We start from the raw sequence: 13,156 nt of genomic DNA on the forward strand, positions 1-13,156 counted from the left end.
AAAGTGTCTTGCTCAGAACTGACCCTGGTGCTTCCCGGCAATATAGAATGTATAAAATCCCCAGGCACAGACGCTAAAAAATTGCTTTCCCTTATGCCATTCTTGGCAACCTTTGGTTTCCTAAGCTGGTTTTTTTGTTTGTTTGTTTGTTTCTGTTTTTTCGTTTTTTCCCCCGAAGGATGTAACCTTTGTGGTACAAGTTTGCAAGTACTAAGCAGAGGTTTCTTCTATGGATAGAAGAGATGTCAAATCACAAGCCCAAGCAATTTCTAGGGCAGAAGCAGCAGGACCTACTCTCTCCGCCCAGACTAAAGGCTTGAGTGCTCCCTCTCATTTTTGCCTTGTCTGTGCTCTTGAGGGGCTGTAACTAGGCTGTGCCTCAGTTTCTTCATCTCTAACTTGATTCCATTACCCAGCACAACAAGCAGATGCTGAAGTGGGAGCAGCCAGGGGAAGCAGAACCAAAAGGCAAAAAGAAGAATGACCTAAACTAAGATGGTATTCAGCCCTCGGCTCTACTCATTTTCCGGAAGCCTTTCTCCCAGCAAGGCGGGCGGGCTGTGCTGTTAGGCAAGGTTGAGGCGTCCAATATGGAGAGCCTCTAATATCTCCACGCCTTACAAAAGTGCAGATGAGAAATAAGTGCAATGTTTTCCTTTTTAAATTAAAAACAATGGCAAACTCAAAGCCTCTTTCTGAAGTACTTAAAGACGTGGTAGGTAAACAATGCTTTTTATAAAAAATAAAACACAAGTGGGTACAGAGTCATAAAAATCTTATTTTTGATTCACCCTTGGGGCTGTTGGCTTATTTTTCTCCATGTAAACAGACACACTAGAGATATGGACTTTCACAAGTGTCCTCATTCAGACCTGACACTATTGGAACTGGGGAGCTCGCACAGTGGGGAGCCCTTAAATCTTCGGAAAGACTCCCTCCAACCCAACCCTGTCTCGGGAAACTGTCAAGGAATATAGCAAAGCATTTTTAGTGTTCTGAAAGAGGACTTCAGTCCCTCCCCTGCTCAGAATTCCATGCCAAATTAATCTGACTCATTAGTTCCTATTGAGACACACTGTTATTTAAAAGAAAGCATTAGGCATAAACTTAGTTAAAAGTAATTATTTAAAACACCAAGATATATTAATCTTAAAGAGTAAGGGATTAACATAAACTGCTTACTAGGTTCAACACTAGATGCAAATAGATCCTTCATTTGCTGAAACCATCAGTGCTGCTAAGCTCTCCCCCAAACTTCCTTTAAGAAAACCAAGTTCCTAGAAATAATAAGAGTTTTCTTTTTCATCAACTTTTAAACATTAGCTACAAATCCAATCAAAAACTGTTTAGCATAAAATTAGATTCTCTCTTTGCCCTTTCTCCCCCTTTCTCTTTTAATTAATTTGGGAAAATTCACTGCCTTACCCACTCTACTTTCCTACCTGGACATCACTCTAAAACTGAAGGAACGTCCACTCTCCCTTCATCCTAACATGAAATCTCTCTTTAAACACACCACAAACTTCCCTGATTTCACTGTACTGAAATCCTGGCCAGACTTCACCAAACTCTATTCTCACAGAAAAGTAAAATGTAAAATGAGGGGGTTGTACCAGACAATCTCCAAGGTCCCATTTAGCACGAACATTCTATATGTGTCTATGATGATCCAGAGAAACTGGAATATCGCCATATAAGCACCCGAATTTGGACTTCATTTCTATATGTGTTACTGCTGCATCTCTCAGTCTGCTTTCCCTCCCCCTCCCAGACACTGATGGTTTATTTAACAGAGCCCTCACTGAAAATCTGCGTTCTGACAAATGCCACAGAGACAGATTTATCCTTGACTCCACCAGAGAGCCTTCAAGTGCACAGAGGGCCATGGTAATAATTTGCTAATTATTACTCATTGGCTTGCCTAATATTAACCACCTAAATATAACCCCTCCCCACCCATGATGGTATTTACATATCACTTTTTCTCTTACACATTATTGAAATTTCACAGCTTTAAAGACAACCAGAAAAATACATGCACCTATCTAGTTTACGGACACTATGTTTCTATGAACTTGTTGCTGAATTACAAATTAACACACATTTTTCTGGGCGAACAGTCTCCTATTAACTCTGCTTCTTCAACATAAATTATTTCTTTCTCTAAAAAACCATTCTCTATCACTGATGATGATAATGCAGCACCTGTTTCTAACCCAATAGAGGATCTGTTAATACTGCTGTAGCACATTCTTCTAAGAAAAACAGTAGTGTCAGCCGGGCACCGTGGCTCACACCTGTAATCCCAGCACTTTGGGAGGCCAAGGTGGGTGGATTACGTGAGGTCAGGAGTTCAAGACCAGCCTGACCAACATGGTGAAATACCATCTCTACTAAAAATACAAAAAGTAGCCGGGCATGACGGTGCATGCTTGTAATTCCAGCTACTCGGGAGGCTGAGGCAGGAGAATCGCTGGAACCTGGGAGGCAGAGGTTGCAGTGAGCCAAGATTGTGCCACTGCACTCCAGCCTGGGTGACAGAGCAAGACTCCGTCTCAGAAAAAAAAAAAAAAAAAAAAGGAAAAACAATAGTGTCTACTTATCCAGTCACTACCATCATCAGTCTCGTCCTCATTAGCTGTCACATTTGCTGAGAACTTTCTAGGTGACAGGCACTGTTCTAAGCACTGCATGTTTAATACTAACAACTTTATAATGCAGATCCTATTATCATCCTCATTTTATAGACAAGAACAAAGGTTACGCCGTTTGCTCAAGGTGTATTCTTAATGAGATCCAAGTTTAAACAGCACATATTTTGGGCACGGAGCTGGCCCGCTTAATCGCAGTGATACACACTGCCTCCCAGATGAGGTGATATCCGTGTGCCCTTCTATCTCTAAAATTCTCGGATTACTGAGCACTTGATTACCTCAGAATGTCTTGTCTCCTAATGGATGAATTAGGCATATTAAGAATATCTTCAAAGAATGATGTAGGTTGAAAAAATTAAACAAACAAAAAGAATATCTATAGAGTTCTAAAGATTAAAAAATTTAATGGAAAGCACTCAAAGCAGTTCCTGACACAGTAAAAAGTTTGAAGAAATGTCAGCAATTATTATTTAATTGGAGTCTCTTAATTTGCAGATGAAGACACTGAGGTCAGTAGTCAGCTAGCGAAAAAAATTAGATCTGGACTCAGATGTAATATATCCTATTTCTGCTTTTTTTTTTTTTTTTTTTGAGAAGACCATTTATTCATGTAATGGTAACTCCAGAGACAGGCCTCAATTTTAAGAATGTAATATATCCTCTATCTCATGTTTCTTAGTCCAGGACCTTAACTGTTGAACTACGCTCCTCCTTCTCTTGCTAAAAGGCAAACTCCAAGGAATCAAGAACGCTGGAGTCACTTGTCCTTTCCTCCTAGGACACAGCCCGGCTTTGCTACCAGTAAGTCAACAGCAGCAGCAGTTTCGGAAGGGCAAGCCTACTAAAGGCTTCCGCTCTACTAAAACCATCTCCATGTTGAGTACAGGGTCACATGGTAAGTTTGATTTGGTGCGACGTAGTTCTCACCAGAGGCTTGCTACTTTAAAATGAGCCCATTTAATATTTATTATGTGAAAAATAAATAGGCGTTCAGAAGGGAAGGTGTCCTTTCCTGTTGAAACAAAAGTGGGACTTTCAAGGGTTATATGGGTAATACTTATATTTTTAATATAGAATATTTGGGCATGTACTTGTGTACAGCAATGAATCAAAAGACCTAAAGTCAACACCATTGAAGCTGGGCTGTGTACCCCCAGAATGTTACGTAGAAACACGCCCTTCCCTATTTGAGTATATTTCCTTTCTGTATCCTCATGGCAATACATAAACACACACATTTTGTGATAAACAAGTGCTATCCCAACATATCCAAAAAGCATTGCATTACCTGGGTAGAACATAGCTACTACAGTCATAACTATTCAGAAGACAAAAGAAGCATTTTTAAGAAGCACATTAATCTGGTAATTCCAAAGATCATTAAAATCAAATCATCTTAGTATAGTTTATGTTCTCAAAACTTGTCTCATCCTCTTCAGACTTTCAATTAATTTATGCCATGATACTGGCTACTCTAACTTCTCTTTCAAGTTCCCATGCACGAGTCCAAGGTCCTCAAACCCTTTTGTGTTTGTGACCATCTTCAAGGTGCTCTCTTCCAACCCCTGGGTTCAGAACCCCAAACATTTCAGCACTTAGCCGAACAAGTGATAATAAGAAAATGATTTTGTTTTCATCTTTTATGTCTCCTGTGCTTTTCTACAAACTCAATTCTATAATTTAAAATACATTTTAAAAAATGAGTGGTATTATTGCACGGGATTTTCATTCTCTATTAGTTTATGTGCTACCATACCCTAAGAACATTGAGTCTGCCTGTCAGTCTGGACAAATTGTAAATCCAGGCACCCCGCTTGTGCATGCACAAAAAATATTATCTCAATAAGATTTTACCTTATTATTTATGTGTGGTATTTTTTAACATTACAATATTGGATCTGAAAGTTTTTTCACTATTATTATGGAAATTTTCAAACAAACAAAAGTAGAAGAATATAACAAGCATCAATGTATCTATATCATCTCTATTTCATAGTTATTAACATTATATCATCTTTTCTTCAGCCTTTTTTTTTTTTTATTTGCTGAGGTACTTTAAAGGAAGTTGCGGACACCATGGCACTTTACTCCCAAGTATTTCATCTTGCACATCTCAAACGTAAGGACATTTTCCTACATAACCACAAAGCCATTATCACACCTACAAAATTAACAGTTATTCTCTAATACCCAGGCCATATTCTAATTTTTCCACTTGGAATCTAATTTTCTTATCAATATCCTGAATTCTTTATTCTGTCATCAGCGACAGTACACATGCGTTCTTAAATAGAAGCCATCTCTAAAGTGGCTAATTCCAACCAATTCTGTTACAGAATCAATGCCCTCGCTGAACTGCTCCAAGCCCATCTTCTGTGGGACCACCTCATATCATCCAATCCCACCCTTCTGGATGTTACTTTAAATCAAACACTGGAGAGAACTGGATACAAGATCCTGTGGAATTTCGAATAGATATTTTCTGTCAATAATCAGGGTGCATGGGGAGCAAAGAGAGCGGGAAAAGGAGACTGCAAAACTTAAACGTAGTCACACAGTTTAAAATGGGGTTGTTTTGCTTAAGAGTTCAGTACTGGTCTATGTAAACCAATCCGTGCTATACGTAAAGGTGTTAATTTTCTACAGAGTCAAATTCGCTGAGGCTCAAGAGGAAAAATAAGGCATTCTTCCTTTAATAATTTAGTTAATTCAGTAAAACTGAAATTACAGCAGTTTGTGGGGGTGGAAGAGCTGGATTATTTGGACTTTTCTTGCGGTGAGAGGTAGAGGCATTGGTGGGAGGACTAGAGTTTTACCTGACTTAAATTTTAAGTCATGCTGAGCCATAGAGACCAGGTTAAAAGGTCCCTCATCCTTTGGTAGGAAACAAGCAGAAGAAAAGAGAAAACAGGTGACCTATCCGAGGTTATTTTTTCTCTTTAATTTCATCTGCAAATTACCTGTTTTTAAAGAAATGCTAAAGTATCTTAAGGTATATTACACATGTGTCTTTCTTTTTTTTTTTTTTTTTTTTTTGAGATGGAGTTTTTGCTCTTGTTGCCCAGGCTGGAGTGCAATGGCGCCATCGCAGCTCACCACAACCTCCGCCTCCCGGGTTCAATGATTCTCCTGCCTCAGCCTCCCAAGTAGCTGGGATTACAGGCATGCGCCACCATGCCCAGCTAATTTTGCATTGTTAGTAGAGACGGGGTTTCTCCATGTTGGCCAGGCTGGTCTCGAACTCCCAATCGCAGGTGATCCGCCCGCTTTGGCCTCCCAAAGTGCTGGGATTACAAGCGTGAGCCGCCGCGCCCGGCCACATGTGTCTTTCAAAAACTGATGCAGACAAGGGAAGATGGCCAAGAGTTTTGTAATCTCTGAAACTCGAAGCTATCTTAATAGCTACTCTTCCATACCATTTAGGGTGGGAACATTACTTGGAACAGCTAAAAACACTCTTTCTCAACCTCTCCCTTCAGTCATTCTCCTTCTCTCAGAATCCACAAGGCCACCTTTAAAATGTGTGCTATGTTGTTGTTTTTATTTTATTTTATTTTTACTTATTTTATTTTATTTTTTTGAGACAAGGTCTCACTCTGTCGCCCAGGCTGGAGTGCAGTGGCACTATCTCAGCTCACTGCAACCTCCAACTCCTGGGTGCAAGTGATTCTCCTGCCTCGGCCTCCCAAGTAGCTGAGACTGCAGGTGCCTGCCAGCGCGCCCTGCTAATTTTTGTATTTTTAGTAGAGACGGGGTTTCAGCATGTTGGCCAGGCTGGTCTCAAACTCCTGACCTCAGGTGATCTGCCCACCTTGGCCTCCCAAAGTGCTGGGATTACAGGTGGGAGCCACTGCGCCTGGCCTGTTGTCTTTAAATTGTGATTTTATTGATTTACATATGACTGAGCTAGTTAAGGAAACACACATTTTTTTCACTGAACTGAAACTGCATGGGAAAAGATAAACATACCTCCTTTTAGATGAGAAATTACTTATTGGGTACAACATACATTACTTGGGTGATGGTTACACTAAAGGCCCAGACTTCACCACTACACGATATATCCATGCAACAAAACTGCACTTGTACCCCTTAAATTTATATTAAAAAACGCCTCCTCTTTACATTATAACCAAAACATACCATATTATGCTTTTCTCAATTTTTTTCTTTTTAAATAAAGGAACTATAATTAAAAAAGTATGAAGTAGAAAATATTTACTGATAGTATCAGAATTGAGTGAAGCATGCCCATCTACTCTCAGTTATATGCCACTTCATTACAAATCTCATCTAAAAGACGTGCCACATGCCTAAATGTCCATTTACAAAAATATGTGTAGAAATGTCTACATTGTACCATGATAACTTATCTACATGAATTGTATATAGAGTCAAGATGAATTGCTTCCGAAAATGGGGTTAAAAAGCAGCATGGACCATTGGAATCCAGACAGTTCTAAATATTTTCCTTTAGTCACCAAGAACTTTCCAGAAAAATCAATAAATAAGTTAGTTTGTTGGCCACCTCCCATTACCACTCTTTTAAATAAATCCTTTAAAGGAAGAAAAATGGCAAATACATAAGTAGGAAAGAAGAGCCATAGAGGATCCATGGTGATCTAAAAACTAGGAAATCTACCCCCTTCCAATGACATCAGCTTTCTTTTAAAACGAAGTTCACAGGATAAGCAGTTCCGTGCTGCGCCATCCTGTGCAGACTCTCCACTGTTCAGGCAACAGGATGTCAGAAGCCTCCCTTACTCATTTAAAAAAATATCTCCCGATTAGCTTTACATGCCTAGTTCTGGTACCATTGGTCTTCAAGTTGGAAGAGTCCTCAGAGATAATCTAATTCAATTCATTTACTCTATAGATGAAGACAAGAGAAGTAAAATGACTTACCAAGGCCACGCGAAGTGTTGAATTGTTTATCTCCTTAAACAGATGACAAAGACCTCAAAAGAGGAAACTGCCAAATAGTAAACCAGGGTCGTGATAGAGAATAACGACCCAAACGAAGAGATTAGGATCTGTGCTTTCTGACAACTTTTTAAAAGAAAAATGATTCGGGCCATTTGCCCCTCCTCCTTCCCCTCCCTCCCTCACACACACTGCTCAGTCATAGCCGACCAGCTGCCCCCAGAGCCCTCTCCAACCCAGGTGTGGGCCTGTTAGGAGGGATGAGAGGCCAAAGAGGAAACAGTGCGATAGGGGCAAAACGGAGGGTACCTGGTCTGTAGCCGAAGCCGCGATTCAGAACAAATGACCAACTCCGGGGAGAGTCAGCTATCTATCAAATACCAACAGGGTGGTTACTTTCTATCAGAATCCATAGCCCATTGCAATGTGTAACTGCACGATACATTTAGACCACAGCAGCTACGAGTTTAATGGAGAACAATTCTTACAATGAAAGAAATGAAGGAGGGAGGGATGGAGGGATGGAGAGACAGACAGAGAGAGAGAGAAAGACAGAGAGAGCCAGAGAGAGAGAGAGAGAATACCTTTTATCTGTTCATGCAGCCACCTCGTATAGGAACCTACTGTCTCTCAGCATTCCTGTTAAGTGTCTCCTTTTTAGGATTGGTCAGAAGGAGCTCGGCTGGTGCCTATTAGGATAGGACATGTTCTGGACAAATTGGAAGAGGCCTTTAGGAATTCTGAAGGGAAATGTTTGGAAGATCCTTTACTATCTCAGAGCTCTCTTATTAAATACTTATAAAGAGATGCCTGGGATCCCTTACATTCTGCCCAACCTATATTTCTTCAAAAAATCTTAGTTTTCTTTTTAGGGCCAAAACATCCACTATGTTTTCTGAATGCACCAACCTTCAGTCTCCTTTGTAGTCCAAGCCATATGTCCAAGAAACCAACAGCCCTGACTTTTGATAGAAAAAAAATTACATTTTTAAAAAAAGACATTATTGGTCGGGTGCTGTGGTTCACGCCTGTAATCCCAGCACTTTAGGAGGCCAAGACAGGCAGTTCACCTGAGGTCAGGAGTTCAAGACCAGCCTGACCAACATGGCGAAAACCCATCTCTACTAAAAATATGAAAATGGGCCAGGCGTGGTGGCAGGCACCTGTAATACCAGTTACTCCAGAGGCTGAGGCAGGAGAATTGCTTGAACCTGGGAGGTGGAGGCTGGAGTGAGCCGAGATTGTGCCATTGCACTCCAGCCTGGGCCACAAGAGCAAAATTCCATTTCAAAAAAAAAAAAAAAAAAAAAAGAAGAAGAAGAAAGAAAGAAAAAGAAAAAAGAAATTATTAAGCTATTAAGACCTCGTTTTAAGATCAATGTTTCAATAGAAGCAACGTATTAATTAAGGCAGTAAATATCCAACCACTTGACTCTTCATCCTTTTGTCCCCTTCATTACCAAGTCATGCAGCTAGGTTCTTAAAAGGAGATGAACTTCGTAGAAACAGCCAAGTCGAGGTGGCCGAATATCCAACCTTCCTCCACAGTATAATCTGTGGCAAGATACCTCACTGCTGGACATTATGACAAAAGTGGCCACCAGAGATACCTAGATGTGCTTGTCATGTTTTGGAGTACGCTTCAAGGTAGTATTCCCTACAAAGTCAGAGGCATGAGTAGCAAACAGAATGTAGGGCATCAATCTGAGTAAACAGAAAACAAAAAGGTACCCTACAAATCCCCACTTTGAGTATAGCTGGGCCTCTTGGAATCTTGTCAATGATCATCCCAAAACACAGGTTGTCAAAGCTACAAGAAGACTTGGAGATCATCTAGTCCAATTTTCACTTTTTAAAAATTGACAGGGATCCATAGAAAGGAAATGATTTGCCCAGAGTCGTACAACCAAAAGCTGAAATTGGCCTCCCCATTCAATTCTTTTTTTCCATGGACTGAAATTTCACTTTTCCAAAATGCTTACCCATATGTTTACCCTATTTAATAGTATAAGGAACCCTGTAGGCTAGATAGAGTATTAGCCCAATTTTCCAGACAAATTACTATAGAAGTTTACACCAAGAGTCACTGCCAGATCCAGAATCAAAGTCACATCTCCTGAGGCAGAATCAGATATTCTACCTATTGGTGTCTGGAAACAATAATGTTTCTGCTGATTCAGTATCAGCATTTGCACTTTGTATATTATGATTTTTCTTTAGTATCTCAACAAATGAAACAAACACATGTTGTTTGGAGATCAAACTAAATACAAATAGTTACCTTGAAAAAATAATTTCAACACTGCATCCTCCCTACTTAAGAGTTAAGGGGAATGTGTTGATTTATAAATTCCCTTCTGGACCTAACATCAGGTTTTGCTGTGGCTGGAAGTCCAACCCTGTGGGCTTTTTATTTCATAGTAACAATTTGATACAAAAAAGAAGCTGCAATCCCCTGGAATTTACTAAACAAAATGAATGCTAAACACTATTGAGCCTGTGGTCCAAGTACTATGTCCTTTGGGATACCTGAGGAGAACTTCACCAGGCAAGCTCAATAAACTCCATGAATGGGACCATTGTGGGATTTTTAACCATCTGCCATTGGACAATTCCAGACTACAACCACAATCATCTGTGTTGGTTAGAGTCACACAAAATGTTTAAAGCTTAGAAGCAGGGAAAAATCAACAAACACAAAGGACAAACAAAAATGTAATGGTAGCTTTCTGAAGGTAAATTTAGAGATAATGAACCAGACTCACTCCTCTTATGAATAAAAACATCACAGGTGGCCATAATTTGAATAACAGGTCCTTACAAGACCCCATTAGAATCATTATAATTTATCAAGAAGTCTGTCTAAGTTGTTCATTTCAAAGAGATCTAGCTGTTGCAAATAAGTTTGTCAGAATCAGCCATTAACTAGACCTGTATATATTCCAACTATATTCCTCTCTGTTTGTGGAGGGGAATAAAGATGTTTCTTCAGATATAATCACCCTGTTTCCTAGAAAATGCACCAGGGGAAATCAACATCCAAATCCACCAAAATGGGAAAAAATTGGTACGGATGGGATCATGTTTGGCCAAGTAACTGCTTTACATCAATTACAAACATAGATCCAGACATTGGTTGAAATGTGGTAGTGAGATGAATGGTATGGATTATCAGTTAGGATGAGTGGCATTCTTAAATGCTGATATCATATAGCCCATAACACTTTTGATTAAGCAATCAAATGCTGTCACAGAAGTCAGCAATGCTTGTTGAAAAATTACTTAGATGAACCTCTAAGCTTTTTGAAAAAGCATTTATTTTAAAAATAATTTTATTAAATTATTAATTTAATAAAAATTGTATAGTTGACAAATCATAATTGTGAATATCTATGGCATATGCAATGTAATGTTTTGATATCTCAGACTTTTTAAAGAGAGGTTTTGGATAGCTCTATTATTGGCATAATATCACAGTTTAAATACAGCCACAAACACAATAACATATAAAGCCAAAAATATGTGAATGTATGCTTCCATACATTTCTTTGTTTCTCATTTCTTTAGCCATGGCTATAATGCAGGTTAAAACAGAAAACAAGATTAGAAAGCTAACACAGCTCTGCAGACAAAATCCAGCCAAATCTGTAGTAGCACACAATGTTTTTAAGTCAAAGTAACCTGAAAAATTGGGGGGTTAGGGTATGTGTGAAGTGGTCTTCTTGTCCATTTTTATTAACATTTATATTTGTTCAACATCTTTTTGGGTAGCTGATTTATTTTCTACCTGTATATTGCTCGTGTGAATGCTTGACAAATCCGGAGAATTAAAAATGCTTTAAAAGATTCTAGTCAATAGTGACAGTGGAAAGTGATCAAGACCAGAGGGTTTTTTTGGTTTTTGTTTTTGTTTGTAACATTTGGATAGGAAAAGTGACAACAGTTGATAGCTGCCAAGTAAGAACTAATAATGGTGTCATTGAGAAGGCTTAAATGAAATCATTTTTATGGGGGGGTAAGTTACAAATAGAAAGTTCTTCAGCAAAATGTGGTATCACTATTAAAAACAAGACACAGGAAACTGACCAAAAAAAAAAAAAAAAGAAAGGAAAGAGCCATTTTTGTTTATAAGAGGAAAGAAAGTTTCACTGAGATGGGGTCCAACTTCCCTAGCAATTACAAAAATCATTACTTTGTAATATTTATTTAAAGTGGCATACTACAAAATATTTTAAGCCATAATTTTATATACCTTATTGTATGGCATTTTGCAGAAATAATAAAAATGCCGTGAAGAGAGAAACTTCTGGACCAATATTGAGAGCTTTCAAACATTATTATTATTTACAGTAAAAGTAGCAAAAAGAAAATTTTGCCAGTGCATTTGAATTATCTCTCATAATACTATTTTAACACAGATTAAATTTTTTTATAACAGGCAAAATAAAAGCTTTTTAAAGATTTATCAGGATCTTAAGCGTTGGTATTATTTCAGAATTCTTCAATCAAAATCTGAAGAAAGGAATACCATTTAAAAGATCTGAAAATATATTTTAGAAATAAAAACAATTTAATTTTTAAGCTTTCATTGATCTTGGCAACTACTTTAAGAGACTAGAATACAGATTTTCTAATACTATGAAGTTTTTAAAAGTTAATTTAAAATTACATGCTAATAGATCTAACATCACCATTAAAAAAGTATTTAAATATCTAGTGAGTGAATAATTGTAAGCAGTAATAAAACAGTAAAATGACATTTTAGTTTTTATCTATAGCTCGTATTCAATAAGGTATCATTAGAAATTTTTTACCTAATCATCCTACTTTTATTTTAAATCAGAACCATAAGTATTTTTTTCTTAAATGCAGTTCATTATTATCAAGTTACTTTAAAAAAAAAAATCAAAGACTAATACTTGAACATTTAGATAGCAAATTCAGGAACCAACAGGGCTTATTCTTAACATTTCTCTTAATGTCGTCATAATTCTATATTATTACTGTAAAACCAATTAATGTGCCTTCATAATGTCAATATGTCTAGATGAAAATTTAAAAAATGAAAAGGGCTATGTTATCTGGGTGACGTCTAGCAACTGGATGTTTGTAAACGTCAGGTAGATAGAGCTGAGTCATGTAACCTTTCAGCACCTCAAAACTAAGCTGCCCCTCCTTAACTTTTAAAACTGTGAGATTCATTAAGTAAAGTAAATGTAACTAGTTAGCTATGAGTTTAAAGGTTCTAAAATTGTATTAAAATGTCCTTTGCATTGATTCTTTTTATAGGAGTTCCTATTTTCTGTGTAGCATCTTTTTTAACCTCATAAAATGCATAACAGTTATTTCCATATTAATGTAAATATTTAGTAAGATATTATTATGAACTACATTTTGAGTTACAATTTGCATCAAAGTTGTAATCAGCTGCAGTTGTTTCCTTTGTGTAAAGGTTGCAATGGAAAGTTTGTAAAAAGTATTCTTATTTTCTTTCGAAAACATTACTTAAGGTACTATAAGTCTCAGATAAAACAAAAATACTCCTTTCCCTGAAACCATTGTTTTAGCATCTATTAAAA

Source organism: Macaca mulatta, chromosome 14 (assembly GCF_049350105.2).
Source record: "Macaca mulatta isolate MMU2019108-1 chromosome 14, T2T-MMU8v2.0, whole genome shotgun sequence".
Lineage (NCBI taxonomy): Eukaryota > Metazoa > Chordata > Mammalia > Primates > Cercopithecidae > Macaca > Macaca mulatta.